The following is a 16,259-nucleotide window of genomic DNA, read 5'->3' on the forward strand; positions in this document are numbered from 1 at the left end:
GTTTATTTACAAGTGTGGAATACAAGTTATTATAATATATTAAGAAAAAAAATTATTGACAAGCTGTTGGCGCCTACGCACTCCTGCTGCCATGTTAGGTTGTTCCCCCTCCTGTTGCAGGCCAGCATCCTCCTCTTCGTCATCCTCAGGCATGTCTGGGTCTGAATCAAGGAGGGGAATGTTCCTTTTTACACAAATATTGTGTAATATGGCACAAGTGAGTATGATCTTACAGACCATCTCTGGGGAATAGAGTAGGCTACCGCCAGTTATGTCAAGGCAGCGGAACCTTGACTTTAGGATCCCAAAGGTCCGCTCCACAATGCTGCGTGTCCTCTTGTGGGCGTCATTGTATGCCTGCTCAGCAGCAGTATTTGGGTTCCCATATGGTGTCATTATCCAAGGCTGGATGCCATACCCCTGATCAGCTGAAAGTGAAACACAGAATGGTATCAATTAGATGTAGGAGGCACTGTTGTACGTATCTTGGATGGCAGTAGTTGTGTTGTTTTGTGTGTGACTATTTTGTGTACTAATGTGACAACCTATGGTTGTTGGTGAAAACTTTTGCATTGATTTTTTTTCCTTGGCTGAGCAAGTGTTTGTTGGCTAACTGTTTGTCAGCAGGATGTATTGGTTTCTCCAGTACAGTGTGCCCTCCCTTGCATTGTGACTTGTGATACAGGTGTCCGTGTGTCCTCACTGGGGGTGTGATGATAGTTCCATGTAGAGTTGAAACATGAAAGTGTATTAGAAACGTTCATATGAACATACCCAGGCCATCCCATACCTTTAAACTTATGCATTGTATTAGTGTACAGGTTATTGTGAGACTTCCAATTTGCAAGGTGACATTTAGGCAACCACAGTCATTAATGTCTTCACACTAAGCTGTAGAGTAAATTCCAATGTGTGAGAGGTTCAATGGTGACTTGTGAAACATGGCTAGTGATGTGAGTACCTCAGTGTGTTCCTGACTAGGTGTTGCTATTGTGGTGTATGTGTTGTTTATCCTAGAGGGTTTCTGAGCAGTGTGTATATGAGTTAGATTTTTGTCCTTACCAACAAGTAGTCCATTGCCATACCGTCCATCCTGGAAGTGTTGGTTGATGGTGCAGTGACGGAAGATGAATGCGTCATGTACACTCCCAGGATATTTAGCCACAATGTTGCTGATCAGTCCTTGGTGATCGACTATGGCCTGCACGTTGATTGAATGTGTGTGCTTCCTGTTGCGGTAGAGGTGTTCACTCGCAGCAGGTGGCACAAGGCGTACGTGTGTGCAGTCGATTGCACCAAGGACGTGCGGGAAGCCACTGATGGCGTAGAACCCCTGTTTAGTTTCCTGCTGCATCTGCAGTGTGTTAGGGAAGCAGATGTGGCTGGGTGTCAGGCGAATGATGGCATCCAGTACTTTAGGCAGGAATGCGGAGAAAGATGGTTGTGATATTCCACCAACCAGGGCACCAGTTGTCTGAAACAAGCCACTTGCCAGCATGTGAAGTATGGCAAGCAGCTTTGTTTCTGTTGGGATAGTGCGGGGATTCACTAAAGTGGGGGCCAACTGCTGTTCAATATTTGTCAGCAGCTGCTGAATGGCCTGCCAGTTCAACCGGTACCTCTGGATGATGTCTCGTTCCCTGAGGCCATGCAGGGTTGTTCTTGGGCGGAATATCCTCTCCTGCCTTCTGCGCTGTCTTTGGGGTCCCTGCTGTTGTTGTTGTAGCTGCTGTTGTTGCTGCAGGGCTCTGCGTCTACGTGCACGCTGAAGAAAAAGCACCTCCATGTCTCCCTGTTGCTGCTCTGCTGCTCTGCTGCTCTGTTGTTTGTTCTGTGTGTTCTGATTAAGTACAGGTGTGTTTGCCCCATTTTAACGCCTGCCCTGACCCAGGCGTTAAAATTTCACGATATTCGTGCTTTGCGCCATTTTTTTGCGCCGCCTGCCGCGCGGGAGTCATTTTTGCCCAGAAGCATAAATACGACGCACCGCTGTGTGCGTCGGTTTTTAGACGGCAACGCCTACCCTGCATGTCATTAACGCAGGGCGGGGTGCCGCTTCCAGAAACTGACGCACATAGCGCCATTTTCCTTGTGCGCCGGATCGGGCGTCAGTGTTTAAATATGGGGCAACGTTTGCGCTGAATGTGCGTCAAACTTTTTGACGCACATTCGGCGCAAACAGAGTATAAATATGCCACTAAGTGTGGTGCAGGGTCTAGCCTGGATCATAATTTAAAACACCAATTAAAAGAGACTTCTTGAGGGTCTTGTGTTCATATGCATAACTTTTCATGCAAAATACACATTTTTAGTTCTGAACAGATAGTGTAAAAACATCATGGTAATCAGTGTCCTTTTGTTATGGTTTTAGCAGTATATTACTCTTCACTAGTACATAATTCAAAATGAGTCATTGTCAGGTGTTTATAAAATCTGGTGCAGAATGAGTTACGGTCTTATGCCACCTGTGAGTGTTCGAATTGTATTTTAAAGCAAAATTTGTCTCTTCTGTATGCAGGATTTCCCAGAACTAATTTGGACTACGAGGAAACACCTGCCTTTCAGCTAGGTTCATCTATTTAGGACGCTATGGTTCAGAGACCATTGTTAACCTACCAGTCTCAACAGCACTGTTTTATTTATTAAATGTTTATTTTCTAAAAATGTTTTCCTGTGTATGTGTGTTTTTTACAGGTTATGATGTCAAAGTACAGCTGGTGGTCCTAGAGGCTCAAGACACAGCACCCATAGTGCAGCAGGACACAGTTCCTGCAGGTAAATAAAAATGGGCCTTGATTGTACATGCTACGTAAGTATCAACCCTGACAGTCCAAAAACCCCTTAGAGGCCCTATAGGTGGAGCCCTCAAAGAGCATGCCAAGTCTGTGTACTGTATTGTAAGTGTGATTTATTCTTTTTTTTCTTTCCAGATCCCCTGGATGCATATAAGGGCACCATACACTCCCAAAAGGTAGAACTGCAAGCGAAATAGGTGGTCCAAAAAGGAAGGCTTCAGTGCCTAAAGACGGTCCTCCTAGAAAGAAAGGGACACACCAAGTGAACATATCAGGTGTGTTTTTACAAAATGCAGAGTCAAAAGAATCCTAATACATTTCTCTCTCAAACATCTTGCTCCTCTAGCATATACTAAGGGGTGTAGTATGTATTTTTTAGGTTTACATTGTGGAACCGCCAAAAAAGATCTCTGTAGGAGTCCCATTAAGGCTAAGTGGATGTCGATGCATCTAAAGGACATCACCAAGACCCTTCAAAACACCCAGACGTCAACACCCGGTGAGAGCTGCATTCTGAGCCAGAACAAAACAGGCAAGGCCCATACAAGCATAGGCCTTAAAGAAATTCTTTGCTATAACCATTACAGCACTTTACAAGCAAAGACAAATTCATTGAACACTCTAACAGGAACTCCATTTGTACCTAGGGCTGGAGACCCCAAAGGATGCATACTTCCAGCTGCAGACACACAGCAGCAGGGGCTGTGTAAAACCATTGAATGGGATCTCAAGTTATGTAAAAACCCAAAAGGCGAATATCCTTTCCTTAAAAAATTGGAAGAAGAAGCTGGAGGTCCCGGAGCTGCAAACAGTTCCTTTAGATCTATCCTTCAAAAATACTGCTACACCTCAGGCAGGTCCCCATAATCTAGAGGTCTCTAAATATTCTACACCTGAGGTGTCTAATGTAGATGTGCTCCCCAGAGGACCATCATTAAAACCGTTTATAACTATGCAGCATAGCCTTAGGGACTCAAGGCTTGAAAATTATCAAGTGTAAATCTACCATTACCTGCCTCAACATACCCCGACAGTAGTACAGGATGGAACGAGTTTCAAAATCAGAGTTTTGAAACAGCGTCTAGCGGGGAACAGTCTTCTGGATCACCAGGGTGCTCACATTGGGACCCTGCTTTTTTGATCCCCCCAAGTCCTGACCTTCAGAATGGTGCTATTGACGGTAACCAGAAAACTGTAGTAGGTGCACTTCGTGGTAATATGCACCCCACCCCGACTGCTGCAGCTAATGCCCCAGAATATAATGTTTTGGAACAAGAAACTGTACTAAAGACATATATCAAAGACATATAACAGGCTGTCAGAAAGCTAAATTCCAAGCTGAACTCTAAGGAAGTAATTATGAACATGGCGGTAAACACCGCACCACCAGAGGTCGTGGTAACTACTGCCAATAGGCTGGTGGTCCGGACCACCAAATAATGAAGCCAATGAGAAATAAGTAATGGTCCATCCACACACCACCACTTTTGTAGTCCCGACGACAATGGAGGAGGCCACCCTCAGGCCGGCGGAATGGGCCTACCTGCCCACCAAATAATGAAACACCACACCACCATCTGTTCCGGGGCGGGAACGACCACCAAGTAAAGCGTGGCGGAAATTAACAATATGAAAGGAAACACTCACAGGAGGTACACAGAACACGTCAACGCAGACATGGAGCAAGAGTTGGAAATAATGCCAGTGCTTCTCCTTGCCATATTCCTCCAGGACTGTGACTGATGATGAAGACGACAACAGTAAGTACCGCAGCCTAGTACACATGGGAAGAAAGGGCACAAATACACACCCACCTACCCCGCAACACACTCCGAATCCCTCCCACCATCCCAAGCCATACATACCTTAACAAAATGTACTTACCAGACACAAGCCAACAAATACCTGCACCTATGTACACACCTGTGCACACCACAACCCCACAGTGAAACGCTGCACAACGTCTCTATATTGTGCCAACAGCACTGCTGGGCACTTAAATTTTATTGGAAGGAACAAACGCAATGTCCAAATAAGGCCATTGGCCAGTCCATGATAAAGTTCCTGAAGGGCAAATATAGCCCAAACTTAACCCCACGTGCGCCTCAGAGAACAGGGTCAGGGGGTAGTGGGGGTGGGGACTCAGGTCTTAAAGAGGGGGGTCTTGGGCTTAGGTTTGGGAGGTGGAGGGGATTTGGGCTTGGCCTCGGAAGGAGGGGACTGGGGCAGACTTAGACGAGGAAGGAGTGGGCTGGGCAAGGGCATGGGACCGTTTAGGGACAAGACAGGGTGGGCCAGTGGGTTCAAACAGGTCAACACAGGATAGGAAAAGCTTCTTAGTGTAGTTGTGCAGTTGGAGGGGATCTGGAGCCAGGTCTGGGAGTGGAGGTTGAGGGAGTGGTCCTACCAGGTGTAGGTGTGCTGGACACGGATGCAGGTGCCTATTTAGTATGCTTATGTGTGGTGGATGTGTCTGGTGTGGATGTGTGTGAACGTTTATGTGTTTTCGAAGGAAGGGGGTGGACACAGTGGGAGAAGACAGGCTGCCAGTGTAAATGGATGTTGTGTGGGTGTCTGCAGGTTTGGCGAGTGTGCTGCATGTGTATGTGAATGTAGTCATGGTGACTGCAAGTGTGGTGTCTGGGGTGCATGTCTGGATATTAGTTGTTGTGGTGACTGCAAGAATGGGGGCATCAGCAGTGACTGAGGGCGCAGTGCATGTGGATGTGGATGTTAAGGTGACAGACAGGGTGGCGGGAGAGGTTGACACACTCAGGGAGGTGGATGTTGTTGTGTGTGCTTTGGTATGTTGGGTGTGTGGCTGCCTGTGGTGGGAAGTGTTGTGCTTGTGTTTTTCTGTGTGCTTCTTGTGTGTTGATCTGTGTGCATGGCTTTCTGTTTGTGTGCTTGGGATTGGTGAAGGGAGTGGGGTGTTGGAAGGGGTAGAGGTGGTGGGAGGGGTACAGAAAGATCAGGGACACTGGCTGCCATCAAAGAGGAGGCCAGAGCCTGAAAAGATCTCTGTAGGCCAGGCATGACACCGGGAATGCCTTCCAGATATGCATGGCATTGCTGCATCTGGGATGCTAGTTCCTGGATGGTATTCACAATGGTTGTCTGCCATACAGAGATGGTTCTCAGGAGATCAATAGCCTCCTTGTGAGGGCAGCAGGGCTGACTAGGACAGGGGATGAGGTGCCTGGGGCGAAGGAGACGCCCACCCTCATGGGTGAGCGGGCACGGGCAACTCAGTGGGGAGCAACTGGGAGGGCGGTAATGATATGGGGGTGGCGGAAGATGACAAAGAATGGTTGGGCCAGTAGGGTCTGCCCCCACCAGGGAGCTGCCATCGAAGGAGGTATCAGAGTCACTACCTCCAGTGGTAGATGCCTCCCCTGTGGTACTCCCCTCGCCCTCCAACCCACTGGTCCCCTTGGCGTCAGTTGAGTCTGCCTCCTTGGAACCATGGGCTGCTGCATCCCCACTCGCCACTGCCTCAGCTCCCTCGCCAGATGATGCTAATGTGCACAGAGACATAAGAGCACAGGGGTGGGGAAACAAAACAAGAAAAGTGTCTGTTAAATCCCTGAAAAAGGTAAATTTTGGGACACAGACCCTCCCGCACAGGTCAGGCACGAACCCTCAGCAGACACAACATACATTATTATTGTGCCCATGACTAGTATGCATGACCACATCATATACCATATTACCTTTATGAAACATAACTCTGATACACTGTGTGAAGTGGACACATGAGAGACCATGCCAAGCCAATACAGCTACAAGTTCATAAGGCCACAATGAATAACAAATGATATAAAGGAGACCATCTCATAGGCCCACAGACCCTGCCAAAACTAGCTATGGCACTATCCCAAGGACAGGGAGGGGGGCAGGACTGCAGGGACACACCTGTCTAAGTGCCTGTCACTACAATGCATGCACCCCACAGCACCCAAATACACCCATCATAGTGATATCACAACAGTGTTGGTACTTACCCCCTTGTGGCTGCTGTCCTGCCTTCAAGAACCCTTCCAAATCCAGATATGCCACCGCCAGAATGTGGGCCATTAGGGGGGTCAGGGTCTGATTGGCACCCCTTCCTTGTTGGGAGGCCTTCCCCAGGTGGGCCGCTCTGGTCTTCCTGGCCCAGAGCCTCGAGTCCTCCCATCCCTTCCTGCAGTCAGTGCTCCGCCGGATGTAGACCTCCAGGGTCCGCACTTCCTTGGTGATGGCTTGCCACGGGTCTCTTTTGTGATGGGCACTGACATGCATGGGACACACAGAGTTAAAAAACAGACGTCAGTGTGGGTGCCCCATACACAAATGCCATGCCCTTTCATACTGACATGACCCATGGAGACATGCAGATGAACAAATTACAAGGAGAAAGTGCCAGACAACCTATGGATGGGCAGTCACAGATTGAACACACATGCATACAGGCATCCGCCACAATCACACACATCTAAGGATGACAGATGGCAACTCACCTGCTCCTCTGGTCGCCCATACAACTTCGCATACAGGGGTAGGACCCTGTCCACCAGCTTCTCCTGCTCCTCCGCGGTGAAGACCGGGGCCCGTTCCCCAGTCTCAGGTGCCATCTCAGGTACCAGAGTCAGGACACAGTAGCACACGCAATGGAGTACTACCCTTCACGTGATGCGGCAGATACCTTTGCGGTGTGCACCATCACCGGCCGCGATCATGATTGGCCTAGGTTCCTCATTGACAACCATGTCATCCAATGATCAGGTGCACGGCGGTGAACACCACCCACCGCCATGACGACTAACGCCAGTGGAATGAAGTCACTTTCACACTACCATACCTGGATGGCAACAGACTGCCATTTTGCTTTCACCACATCTCCATAGCCTTGCCGGGGTCCTTGTCCATGGCCCCATTCTCTCTCTCCTTTGTCGATTACTGACATGATTATTTGATCCCCATATGTACTCACAGTTGGAAGTGTGTATACAATGTGATGCCATTATGACAGAGAAACCTCAGCACACATTAGCCTGACGGTGTACCTTATTCTTTCTGTTTGTGTGCGTTACCTATGTATTGCATTTTGAAAAAGTATAGTGACATCATGTGATGCAAGTGTGTGTCAACACTCAAAATGTGTTCTTTCTTCACCCATAGGTACAGACCCATGTGGCGAGGGAAGGCCCCATCTGTTTACAGACCCCTGGTAGATCTGGCCACTATGGAGGAACGTCACATCATACAGACTTAGTCGGTCATTCTGACCGCGGCGGGCGGCGGTCGCCGCCCGCCATGCGGTTACCTCCGAATGACCGCCCCGCGGTCAAAAGACCGCAGCGGTCATTCCAACTTTCCCGCTGGGCCGGCGGGCGACCGCCAAAAGGCCGTCCGCCGGCCCAGCGGGAAAGCCCCTGCAACGAGGAAGCCGGCTCCGAATGGAGCCGGCGGAGTTGCAGGGGTGCGACGAGTGCAGTGGCACCCGTCGCGATTTTCACTGTCTGCTAAACAGACAGTGAAAATCTGTATGGGGCCCTGTGAGGGGGCTCCTGCACTGCCCATGCCAGTGGCATGGGCAGTGCAGGGGCCCCCAGCGACCCCACAACACCCGTTCCCGCCATCCTGGTTCTGGCGGTGAAGACCGCCAGATACAGGCTTGCGGGAAGGGGGTCGGAATCCCCGTGCAGCGCCGCCATGGAGGATTCCCTGGGCCAGGGGAAAACCGTCGGGAAACCGCTGGTTCCCCTTTTCTGACCGCGGCTTTACCGCTGCGGTCAGAATAGCCCAGGAAGCACCGCCAGCCTGTTGGCGGTGCTCCAGCTGCCCTCCGCCCTGGTGGTCATGGACCGCCAGGGTCGGAATGACCCCCTTAGTAGAGCTACAATCCATGATCTCTGGGCATTAATGGATCCTGTTCTGAAGCCGGATAATCGGAATCAGGATGCCATCCCTACAACTGGGCTATCTGTGCTCAATTTTTTAGCCACAGGCTCATTTCAGGATACAGTGGGCATGGCTACAGGGGTATCACAGCCAATTTTCAGCCACATCCTGTCTAATTTCCTGGATGCATTTGTTCAACACTTGCAAACTTATTTATAGTTTCCCCAAAGGGCTGAACTCACCACCCTCAAATCTGGATTCTATGCCTTTGCTAATACCCCCCTTCTAATTGGTGCCATTGATGTAACCCATATAGCCCTCATACTTCCAAGAGTGAATGAACATGTGTATAGGAATCATAAGACTGATCACTCCATGAATGTACAATTGGTGTGTACTGCTGATCAGTACATTTCACATGCCAATGCCGGGTTCTCAGGATTAGTCCATGATTCATTTGTCCTGAGAAACAGCAGTGTGCCACACATGATGGGACCACTACAGGGGGACATAGCTTGGCTCATAGGTGAGTGTGTATGACACTGGATCAGTTACATAGCTGACAGCCAGGTTATGCAAGTAAAATGTGTGTGGTCAAGACCTCTTTTGCCCACTTTTGCAGGGATTCTGGCTACCCCAACTTGCAATGGCTCCTGACACCTGTGAGGAATCCCAGGACAGATGCAAGAGGAATTATAATGAGGCCCATGGTCGTACTAGGAGGGTAATAGAGCGCACTTTAGGACTCCTGAAGGCAAGCTTTTGCAGCCTCCATCTCCCTGGAAGATGTCTGTGCTATCTGACAAGATGTTAAGATAGTGGTGGCCTGCTACATGCTGCACAACTTGGCTGTGAGAAAAGCTATTCCACTTCTGGAAGAGGAGGGTGCTGTTTATCCAGACCTGCAACCTCAGAAGAGGGATGAGAGTGATGGTGAGGAAGAAGAGGGAGAAGATTTAAACTCCAGAACCCAGCTAATCCAGCTATACTTCCAGTGATTCTCAGGTACTGTTCAATGATGATGATGTCTTGACTGCATAGTTTCAGTCTGACTCATGTAACAAGTACTGTGGTGTCTTTTTTCAGTGACAATGCTAAATCATGACTTAAGTGGCAGGTGCCAGGGAACACAATTTTATGTACAGTGTGACACAGTTCAGACACTACAGTGTGTTGGATCCCCTCCTGCAATAAAAGTGGGATTATGATGGTAACTGGCTAATGCACTCATATTCACAATTGATTTCTTATATTGATTGAGGACATATCATTTGAGTGCACAGGTGTATCTATTCAATGGCAATATATACATAAGTGTTGGGACAGTGAAAAGGAGTGGGCACATAGTGAACAACATACTCAGGTAAATATGCTCAGCTGTTGGTTGCACAGGGGTATAGTCCAAGAGGCTATTGGAAGATGGTGAGATGGCAGTGGAATGTCAACAAGGTTGCTCAGTGGCACACAAGCGAGACAGTTCAGGGCAGAGTCACTTCCTGGTGCTGGGCTTGGTCTTGACTGGTGTTTCAGTGGCATATCTGGGTCTGGGGGCACATTTGCGAAGGTGCAGCTGGGATGCATGGGTAGGGGTGCTGATGTCCTGTGAGTCCTCTGGCAGTGCCACCATTCCAGTGGATGCTGCAGATGTAGATGGCAGGGCAGTGTCCTGGCTAGTGGTAGGGGCCTGCAGGTGGGTGGTGGCTGGCTGTGGTACTGGCGCTGCAGAACCCCTGCAATGGAGGACATGGTGGTATTAAGCTGTTTCCATTGCTGTATGGCCTCCTAGTGGTGTGCTATCTGTAGCCCTATAGCCTCTGATGCTGCTCCAAGGTGGCCAGGATGTGGCCCATCCTGTCTTGGGAATGGTATTATGCTCCCAGGACATCAGAGATCACCTCCAGGGCTGCTGCATAGTCCTTTTGCCACCCTTCTGGGCCACTGATGCCCTCCCACTGGCTCCGGCCCCCTGTGCCTGTGGCCCCTGCACAGGTCTGACAGTCCCACTTGCATTGGGTCATTTATCATCCTGACTGTGGGTGGGTAGAGACTCTGGCCTCTGTACATGTAGGGAGCCAGTCTGTGGCCTAGTGACACGTGTGTTGGGTCGTTTAGCCAGAGTTGATGATGGTGGCTGAGTGGGAGGGTTTTCAGTGGTGTCCTGGGTGGGGCTTCTGGAGGGTGACAGTCCAGGGGTGTGAGATAGGCCAGGGATTTGCTCTGTGTCCAGACATCTCTCTGCACTCTCCAAAATGAGGCCTCTGTCTTCAGGTGGAGAACTGGCACTCCTTGACGTCTCCATCCGGGTGGCATGGGAGGTGGTGCCTGTATGTGTGAGAATAGAGATGTGGGTGTCCTGTACTTTTTTGGCAATTGCAGCACTGGTCTGCACTAATTGATAGTTATATTCCCCTGTAGTGGCATGCAAGGTCCCTTCCTGTACATTTTGGTGCATTTTTTGTGTGGGGTGGAGGGGCACTGTGGGTGCTGTAGTGCCACTGGGAGTCCATGCAGGGATAGGTGAGTGTACACAGGGGGCTGGATGGTGATTTGTTTTGGGGATTGTGGGCATGCAGGGGACTTGGATGTGGGTGTGTGGGTGTTGTGGACTAGGTAGGGGATGGGGTCCTGGTGGTAGTGAGGGGATGGGGTGATAGATGTGTTACAGGTGTGGTGACTGTTAAGGTATTGTAGTTGACTTACCCAAGTCCAGTCCTCTAGTGAGTTCGGTGAGGCCCTCCGGGTGAATGATAGCCAGGACCTTCTCCTCCCAGTCGGGAGTATTTAGTCCACCATGGTCCTTAGCTCCCTGTCTGTGAAGCGGGGTTCTTAGGGGTTGCCATGGTGTGTGTTGAGGGCGGTGTGTTGTAGGTGTATTGGTGAAGGTACTGTTGTGTGGTTGGGTGTGTGGCTTGTGATGGTGTTTCGGGAATGTATGTGTTTTTGGTGGTCTTTTTGTGTGTGTGACTTGTGTGATGGTGAGTTCAGTGCACGTGTGTTGTGTTGTCAATTTCTGTCATGCTATTGGCGTTGTAAAGGATTGTGGGGTGTGTATGTGTGTGTTTTATAGTGTTGTGGATGTATGTCAGGTGTGTGGGTTTCAACCTTGCCAATGTGTGCTTTTGGTGTGTGTGGGTCCCATTGCTGGCTGTGGCGGTCCGAACCACCAATGGTTGTCGACATTCACTGTCCACCAAGCTGATTTGTGCATCGTTATTTGGTGGGCAGAGGATTTGTCTGCATGGCGGTGGCGGGGTGGGGTGTACTGCCTTTCTGCCATCATTGACCCTGGCGGTGGGTGGAGGTTGCAGGATTTTTGGAGGTTTGTCTTTTTGGCATCATTATTCAGCGGTGTGCAGTTCACGGCCACTGGTGGTCTTTTGTTCACCGTCAGCACTGCGGTCGGCGGTGATTTGTGCCAAGTTCATAATGGTGGCCTAAGATCTTAAAACTGTGGAAGGCGGGTAGCAAAAACAGTCCCTTGAGGGAAGCCCAGATGGAGATAATTCAGAGGATGGAAAGGTGTAGAAGAGAATTGTTACAAGCTTGTGAATCAGCCGCTGCAGACTTAGGTGTTTTACCAGGATGACTAGGCCTACGACACTCCCTCAAGAGTGATGGTTCCACATTTATCAATAAAGCTGCCCAGAAGTCAAAATATAAAAAGAAGGTCTAAAATCTACTTACTAAAGCCCTTCAGTTCTTATGAGTCCTCAAGAACAAAACACAGCTAGAAACCCTTAACCAAGGCCTAAAAGTTCCAAACACATGGACAGCACCATAAAAATCAGCCCATGTAAGGCCTAAACTTTAAATTTAGGAGAGAACATCACAAGCTCCAGATGTTTCCGGCACTCACAGGGTAAAGTTGAGAGACTTGAATGCCCTGAACACCCAGAAGGTCCTACTGCTGGGTCTGTAGTAGGGGAAGCTGCAAGGACATAGTTCACAAATACAATTGCGCCCATTCAAATAGGTTGTAGGCGTTTGCCTCAAAACGGGTGGGCCTGTAAGAAACAAAAGTGGACTAATAGTGCTGAGTAGCACAGGCTTTTAATAAGTAAATTAAAGAAGGAAGAATATGTGCTACACAGAGGCTTAAAAATACACCTGCCCAGAACCAAAGTTAGCCATCCCAAAATGATTCACCTGAGAGCTCACCATCCAACACCTATCCCCAATTGAAGATTCAGAGCCTGTGTTTTTAGAGAGTCTTAGAAGGTACAGTCATACTGTTGAGAGATTTAATGCTACAGAGCATTACAAAGAATTCAGGTTTGTTAACCTAGAGAGCATAAATTCATCTGATTAAGGGGTTTTAGCTAGCCACCATGATATACAAACATTCATTGAGCGGTTGTTACATGCTGTGGGACCTAATCATTTATTTCAACTATGCTTCCAGGGGCACGGCATTGACAGTCCCTTGTTCATCTGACCAACACTCCATGAGGTGTTTGACACTGTGAAATTTCTAGAAAACCTCTCTAATCTTTTACAGAGTAAGGCAGAAATAGTAGCATATGGAACCTTCAGAGTCATCACCCTTGTTGTTCGTGGTGGTGAGGTAGGTGTTTCCAGACCTTTAAAGAGTATCTTATACAAATAATTGGAAAGAAACAGCATTGTCTGGCGGCTATCATCGCCGAGTTACTGCTGGATCACAGAACCCCTGATGCAGATTCATGTCTAGAGTGGCTGAAGCTCATGCAGCTCTAGAAATACCACACGACAGACTAGTCATGGTTGAGGACACATGGTTTTTTGAGAAGTATTTTGGCATTACAGTGAAACTTCTTCATCACAACGTATCTTGGAATTACTTCAAAACCTTGGGGTGTGTGAAAAACAAAACCATTTATGTTCTCCATTATGAAAATCACTTTTATGGCATCTTGAACCTGTATCATTTCTAGTAGCGAAGTACTTGTGCGCCCATTGAGACCAACAACACTCAGTCAACTCACCATTGTAAAATGCACTGTAAAATGTGTTGAAGAGATGGCTGCATCGTACGCATAACTCAAAAGCGTATCACTCATTCTTTATTTTGCAAAATACGATTCACGTAAAGATGCCCATAGAACTTATCACCCAGGGCTCCAAACTGAAGCTGATAACAGCTGTGCCTTTACAAATAAGGTTCATAAATAACCTCTTCTGCCCATGAAAATCAGCGAGTTGCCAAAACCCTTTGGTTTTCCAGGGTATAAAGGTTATTTCCCCCACTTTTTTAACACTTGGGAAAATCAGAACTATGAGAGTCCCATGCCTCTGTCTGACAGCTACGGTGTCGACTATATGATGCCAGCGGAGAAAGAAAGCTTTCTACAATGGTTTGGTGAAAACCATGAAACAAAGTTTCATTTTCAAACAGAGTTGAAAGCTTACTTTCACGAGGATCAAATGATCTTGTGCAATGCATTCAATATATTCAGAGACTTTGTGGTGGAGATGACTAAACAGGAAAATGTTTTTCAATCCAACACACACAATATGACAAAATCCATTGAATACATAGACCCTTTTCAAACACATTACAATGGCTATATTGTGTATGTCTATCTACAAGCACATGTTTTTAAAACCTGAAAGCATAGCTCCTGTACTGCCAGACCTCTATAATGGTAAACAAAAGGAGTATTCAACACCCTCTATCCAATGGCTCACGTATGTCTCTGACAAGGAAAACATCTTTATTCAGCATGCCTTACAAGGTGGTGAATACTGTTTGGGGCCTTGTTATCTAGATGGGTACGCTATAATTAATGGCGTGCCAATGGCCTTTGAATCAACGGGTGCTTTTACCATAGTTTTCTTCATTGTTACAAGGCCCACGAGTTTAACAGGTTTTTAGGGACCAAGTTTAAACACCCACACCGCCGTACTCTTGTGAAGGCTTTGTTATGAGATCCCTTTGGGAGCATGAGTGGATAGATATGCTAACATCAGATGCGGAACTCAGCTCTTTCATTAAGAGTCACAAGTTACCCAAACCTATGGAGCCACGCAATGCCTTATTTTGGGTTATACAAATGCTATCAATCTGTACAGGGCCATGGGTGAGGGTGAAAAATAAATTATTATGATTTCACAAGTCTGTATCCGTTTGTGAACAAACTGAAGTTATACCCCTGAGGCCATCCCACCATCATATATAGGGACTTTAAACCTGCAGGCAAATACTTTGGGCTAGTTAAATGCCAAATCTATCTACCCTGGAGGCCTTACTTCCCAGTTCTACTGTACAGAGTCAATGGTAAGCTAATGTTCCCATTATGATGAACATGCCCTGAAAGTATAGAGACTAGTGAGTGTAGACACATTGACGAGCAAAGGACGCTGGTGGGGACCTGGTGTAGCATTGAGGTATAAGTGACCTTAGAGAAAGGATACCGACGTGGTAAAATACTGGAAATATGACACTTTGAAAGGACTACAATCCAGGTCTTTTCTGACTACATCAACTTATTGTCAGAGATAAGTAGGAGCGGGGTTTCCAGAATAGTGCATTAATGAAACCTCTAAGCAAAAGTACATTAATGGTTACTATGCTCATGAGAGTACAAGCTTGAGACCAGAGTTCATCAAGGTCAACCACACCAGGTATCAGTTATCCAAGCTCTGCCTCAACTCCCTATGGAGAAAATTCAAACAGCATACAAACTTGTCAAACACAACCATAATAACAGATCCTGATGGACTGTTTAAGTACCATTTTGTACTATGTTACAAGGTGTCCAGCTGCAAGTTTATCGATGATGAAACCGCAGCTCTGAGTTGAAAATACACAAAAGAGTACCCCACAACATGTAACAATATAAACATCTTCAAAGCCTGTTTCACAACCACTCACGCTCTTTTAGAGCTTTACAAGTTGTTGGATAAACTTCAGGACAAGTGTTTGTGACATGATACTGACTCTGTTATTTTTGTGAGCAAAGTAGGAGATAAAGACCCTCCACTAGGAGATAATCTAGGAATTTTGATCAGCGAGCTGGAAAAGGATGGATACATAGTCGAGTTCACTTCATCTGGACCTAAGACCTATTCATACAAAACATCTAACAATGCAGTGTGTATGAAAGTCAAAGGCATCACCTAAAATGTTAACAGCACAGTCAAAATAAATTTTGATAGTCTAAAGGACCTGGTGAACAAATACGCTATATCGAGTGACCATGAAAATGATAAAACAATTGTAAAACAGCCTAGCATAGTCTGGTCCAATGAACGGTGGGAAATTACAACCCAACCATTGCATAAAACCTTACCTATAGGGTTTGATAAAAGGGTCCTGACTGAAGACTACAAAACCCTACTGTACGGTTATTATTAAAGATACATTTGAGTCTTGAATCCTCCCAGACTACGGACACCAGATTGCAACATCAGTTCCCCTGCCTTTTAGTACATCCCTCAAATTGAAGTAAAAATTATTTTATAAAGAAGCTATTAGAAAATTCTCCCAGGGTTTTATTCCAAACCTATAATCATATTATATGGCTTTATTCATGCTGGCAAGATCTTTATACAGAACTATCCGTAAGGTTCCCCAACACCAAATTTCTAGAAGGCATACCT

The sequence above is a fragment of the Pleurodeles waltl genome, chromosome 3_1 (genome assembly GCF_031143425.1).
Source record: "Pleurodeles waltl isolate 20211129_DDA chromosome 3_1, aPleWal1.hap1.20221129, whole genome shotgun sequence".
NCBI lineage: Eukaryota > Metazoa > Chordata > Amphibia > Caudata > Salamandridae > Pleurodeles > Pleurodeles waltl.